Here is a 5952-nt window from a genome sequence, read left to right on the forward strand (position 1 = left end):
CTCCTCATTCACCTAGAAGGTGATACCATTGATTGTGACCGTTCTATCCTTCCAAGTGCTAATGAATTATTGAGAACAATTCTTGTTATGGCCAACCATGGATTGCATGTAAGGAACAAACCCCCCTTCCTTCAACATCATCCAAGTTGCGTACCTTTTGGAGAAATCCTCCATCTTCGTGGGCTCCAGTCTGTTAAGGTCCCCACCCATGGAAACTTGCTCCTCAACCATATCACTTTCCATGAGATTAGTAATTTTCATTTGCAAGAAAAACACCACCTAGGAAATCATAGAAGTAGGACTAAAAATGGTGTGTCTAGTGGTTTAAATGGCTTCTTCCTTACACTTCACGAGGATGTAATATCTAGAATGTTCAAGCCATCTTAAAACATCATTACGAGGAGTGCAAATGATAAGAGCATAATACCTTAATGATCTAATAGTAGTAATAATGATTACTTTTTTGGTAATCAACCCATACCGCAAAAAAATGATGGCTCTTTTTTTAAAGTCAGGGTTATTAATTTCTTTCCTTTTTCTGTGCCCTTGCATGATGAAATCCACATAATTGATCCTTGCTAAATGTCTTATCATTTAATATGATCTTAACCATCATTTAAAGTAAATGTTTAAAATAAATATGTTTCTCATTTATTTTAAATAAATATGTTTCTTGTTTATTTTAAATAAATATGTTTCTTGCTATTATGACTTATTGTGAAATTTAATGATCATGAAAAAAATTATGATAGTTAAAAAAATTATAGTTTTTAAGTTAAGAATGTTGAATGTTGAATAGATTATAATCTTTAAGTATAGAAATTTGATGTCTTTATTAAAAGAAGGTATAATGTGTAATATAATGATTGTTATTTTATGAATTGTATAATGATTTGGATCAATTCAAATAATTTCATATGTTAAATTTCAATCACATGTGCAAAAGAATTATTAATAAAAAATGAAGTTTCTAATTGTTCAATACCAAATTTAAAAAGATTATATTATTTAATCTAAAAATTAAAGTTCTTGACATATTAGCTTGATTTAGTTGTTTAAAAGTTCAAATTTTTTATTCTCTGAACTTAATTTTATTCTTGTTATATGCTTAATTAAATGTAATAAGATGAAAAAATATACAAGTTTCCAAATTAATTGAACTAACAATTTTTTCCTATAAATCTACATATTTCATCACAATTTTAATAATAAAAATTAAAACCCTATTTTTAAAAAATTAGTACAATAAAAAATTATTAAACTTTGTCAAGAAAAAACATCTACTAAAACAAGAAGGTAAAAGTATTATAAAAGTGTAAATGTACAAAAGAGGCTTCCTCTCACTTTGAAAAGGAGAAGAGAAATGTATAAAAAAGGACTTTCTAAAACGTAAACCTAAGCTAGATTGAGAGTTTTTAGAAATGTTTCCTAAAAAGTATAAGGCTTTTTTTTAGGAACAATTTAAAATAGTGCTCCCATACAACTTTATGTTCCATAAAAATAGAAAGAAAACCTCCATTAAAGATGTTCCTCATTAAGAAGAAGATTGTTTATAGTCTTTTAATCTTAATTTTTTTTTTTTATAGGGTTTTTTATTAACACAAATTTGATCTCTTTAGAAGTCTTGAAGAGGAAAATATTTATTTTCTAGATAATTTTGTAAGAGATTTAGTGCATCCAGACTATCGAATTCACCCAGGGCACAATCCCAGCCCTGGTGGGCTCTTTGTGAGCCATTCAACTTCACCAATAGACCAAAGGCCCATTGACAATTATTAAGCTTATTTTGACTAACAATGACACACACAACCTCTAATATTGTTGTTTATGTTTGAATAATTATTTTGAAATAAATTTTTATATAAAAAGTTGAGGAAAGATTTGGAGATAACAGAAAGAAAATTTAAGCATTCAAGTATTTAAGTGTTCTAGAGAAACTTTAAAGAATGAAAACAATAGTTTAGTAATTAAGAAATTATGACTACATTCAAAGTATTACTAAATTAATTAATCTAAATTTCAAATGTTCTTACAAAGTAAACATTGAAATATATAAAAACATACCTTAAGAAGGAAAATAAATTTATCTTTTCAATAAACATACGCTGTTCATTTTCTTTATTTACACTCAATAGAAAAATAAGAAAAGATTCTATAATATCATTTTAAGAAGAAGAAAATAGAATTAAACAGATGTATAAGAATACAGGATTCAATAAATTCACAAACTAAATAATATGAAGCTCTTGATTATTATAAATTATTATTTTTAATACATTAGCTTGTGTGCACATAGACTATTTTCAATAAAAACCCACTTCTTTATCAACCCTTGATTTGTGTCCAAATCTTATCACTACCATCAATACCTCTGTTAGGATATTCTCTAAACATATTGAAATGCCCTTTCAATTGAAGCATATGCTAAAATCCAGCTGTACCATGCAACAACGAAGGTCAAACAAGACATTGAATAGGAGTAGACTAAGGAGGACATATTTGGTGAAAGGGTTGGTAGATTTCTCCCTCTATACAGAGGAAGCACCAACGCTGCTTAAATTTGCTTCCTCTGTATTTAGGGTTAGGCAAAATGCATTTGCTCCATTGAAAGACAAATGGGTGAAGCTCAAATCTCTCATGTATACATGTAAGCTCAATTCTCTCCTTTCCACTCTTTAAATTTATAATCTCATAGTCATATGTGATTGTGGGACTCTTGTTAACAAAGGCTTGTCTCTGTAATGCAGGGAGCAAATTAGCAGGCCCTTCCAATTGAAACAGTTTACACATCTGTTTATCTTCAGCCTTCCAAATCAGCCATGGAGAAAAGAAGGTGGGTATGGGACCATGTATAGATTGTGCCATATATATTTGAACACTGTTAAAAGATTTTAAGTTTCTGTGGCATTGTATTTGCAGATTGCAGAGTAGAAAAATAGTTTATGAGAATTCTGAGCTGGGCAATTTGGTACACTTTGGCATGAAGTATAATTACTCTTTGAGTTTTGCTTCTTCAAAATCTGTCATGAGTAGACGTTTGGTGCAGTGGATACCCAATAAGCAAGATGAGGTTTATCCATAGAAATGGATTGACATGACAGAATTCACAATGTCATTCTCAAACTTTCTAAATAATATGGATAAGCATACGCTGCCCTTTACTTTTGCTCTCTAGTGTAAAATGTTGTATTTACTTCTTATGTTTCTAGATATATACCTCTTTCAACTGTTCAAATGTTCAAAAAATTAATACATTATTAGTAGTAAGGGAAATTATATATATATATATATATATATATGAGAACAAAAGAGAAGATAAATGATGTATTAATCTTGTTGTAATAGGAAATATGGCGAGTGCGTTTGGTTTTTTTAGCATAAATAGTATTCTTTAATTAATTTGTGTTTATTTATTTATATTCATTAGATTTATGTGGTGTTGGTTTGGATTGTGTTTGTTTGTATTTAGTGTATTGATTTTAGATCATATGTATTAGACTGGAGTTTTTGGACAAATAACTTTAGATTTTGTGACTGGTGTAATTTGTTTTTAAGCTTATGTACATAGTTTAACTCGACAGAAAGGATGTGCATATATGCATATGTTGAAATATAAAAAGTGTAGTACAAGTTGTCATTCATTTAGGAAACATGTTACATGATGACATGAAACAATCAGACAAATGAAATGGTGGACTTGAAGATGGATTACTTAAACTTTATTATATATTTTACTTTGGAAGATGTGTGTATAGATGTTCAGGTATGTACCTATTGAAATATACAAAAATGTGGTAAGCTATCAACCATTTAGGAAACATGTTACAAGATGACATCAAACAATTACACAAATGAAATGGTGGACTAGAAGATGGATTTACTCATACTTATATATTTTTTACTTTATAAAATGTATTAGGGAATAACAAGTTTTCTACATTCTATATATAATTTCATGAGAGTATGTCATGAGAAGTAGACTAGATGTTAATACAAGAGCAAGTTGTCAAATGTGATGTCAGTTAATCAAAGTTGACAAAGAAGTTGTGATTAGAAACAGTTAGTGGGTTTTAATCATGTTATGAGTTTCAAAAAGTTGCCTTGATTATCTATATTGCATTCATGTATTTTTAATTGTATTTTTTCATATGTACATGCATAGTTATTATAATCTAACATGTTCAAATGAAATGCCTATATTGTTGCTTCTCCTAATAGTTCACATTTAGTCTTTAGGTTAAATCATGCCAAAAAAGAGGACTTGTTAGTAGGAAATTCTTGTGTTGTAAATATTTGGCAACCAAGAGTGTTAACTTATTTGGTCAAGATTGACATGCATGCTTTGAAAATTTTAGAAAATTGGTTCGATTAAGATGAAAATTAAATGCTTGATAGTTAGATCTCAATATGGGAGGTTAATATATTTAGTCTTAATTGACAAGCTTTCCAATCTAGATATTAATGGATTAGATGTATATTGTTTGTATTGGACAACTATAAACTAATGAGCTTCATAGAGAAAAATGACTTCTTGATATGGATTTACATTCCATTTTGTTTCATTTTTTAAACTTAATTTATATTGAGTAATGAATTGTGATGATGCCATTGGTTATTGTTTGCAACATCTATATTTTGTCACCTAATCAATTTCTTTCAGTTTTAGTTTGTTTATATTTTAATTATATGGAATAATGATTGTGTCAATATCATTTTTCAGAAGAAATTTGTATCATAACATGCAAACATCTTATTTTATAGAAAGAGCTTGTAGCAAGGAATAAAAGGTTGTGATAGTCTAAGGAAAGTTCTATTTTGTGTGATATCACTAATATGGTTAATATTTGAAGTTAGTTTACTTGGTCATTTGATAATTATTGCTTGACATGTTTGAAATTCTTAAATTATCCATTCTTGTTGGATTTCACTATGTTTGTCCTTATTTGTGTATTGTGAGTGTCTATATAACATTTCAATAAGTTCTAATTAATTTAAGTAGGAAGGGCCCGAACCCATAAACAAAAAGTAACATCAACTGTACAACAAACAAACCAAGAAGATCACAAGTAGTGACCCAACCAGAAAACCATCAACCAACATCAATAGATATAGCTAAAATGAAGGAAAGTTATAAAACAAACTAGGATTGCTAAAAAAAAACCCAACTAGCTTAAAGAATCTTTAGACAGGCTAAACTAACACCAGTAATAGGTCCATGGAAAAATGAACCAACAATCATAGCCAAGAACCACACCGCACAATCTAGGAACCACCCAGCAGGGAAACCATCATCAAGAACTAGCACCAAAACACAAACTGGCCACCTACTTTTTTAGTTCTTTGAGCTAGTCCAACAAGGAGAACATGGGGTGAGAAAGCTTGAACTCACTAAACCCCTAGGAAGTCTCATGCTGACCTTCCTCCTTTTTTGGAGTCTCCTCATTCCATTTCCTTTTTCTGCTCTCTCTTCCAAGTGATCCTTCAAACTCTCAATCTCTACTTCCATCTTAGTCTAGAATCAATACTGTGAGAGGTTAGATTGTTAATTTTCTCTCCCAATTGGGCATGCACCTTCTTGATAGAAACCAAGGTTTTTAGCACTTTGTTATGCTCTTCCTCAAGGGACACTTTATTTTTTATATCCTCCACTTATTTCTCCATCTTCTCTAATCTCTCTACCCACTTCCCACTAGATCGCATCCTTGTGGCCATCTGTCTAATCTACAACATTTCTCTCTGCTTCCACAATATCCTCCACTCTATTAATTTTTGGTGATAAATATGCATTTGAAATAGAAGCCACCTAGCCACTTCTTTCAACCTATTGTAAAAAGAGGACATCTCCACAAAGTGGAAGGATAGAGTATCCAAATAAATGGTACCATCATTTTTTTTTTAAAATTGAACCAGTTGATGGATCACTAGACTCCCTAGGATCATTCGGGTAGTTTA

The 5952-nt window shown here is 30.0% G+C and overlaps 1 long non-coding RNA gene across 1 annotated transcript; it reads left to right on the forward strand.

Moving 5' to 3' along the window:
- The first annotated feature begins 2508 nt into the window (after nt 1–2508).
- LOC149578292 (uncharacterized) lies at nt 2509–3166 on the forward strand. The gene is made up of 3 exons (XR_016356014.1): nt 2509–2647; nt 2748–2833; nt 2920–3166. It is a non-coding gene; the product is annotated as an uncharacterized LOC149578292 (long non-coding RNA).
- Nucleotides 3167–5952: the final 2786 nt, after the last annotated feature.

Source organism: Cupressus sempervirens, chromosome 1 (genome assembly GCF_028749045.1).
Source record: "Cupressus sempervirens isolate cs-2001-9-10 chromosome 1, ASM2874904v1, whole genome shotgun sequence".
NCBI lineage: Eukaryota > Viridiplantae > Streptophyta > Pinopsida > Cupressales > Cupressaceae > Cupressus > Cupressus sempervirens.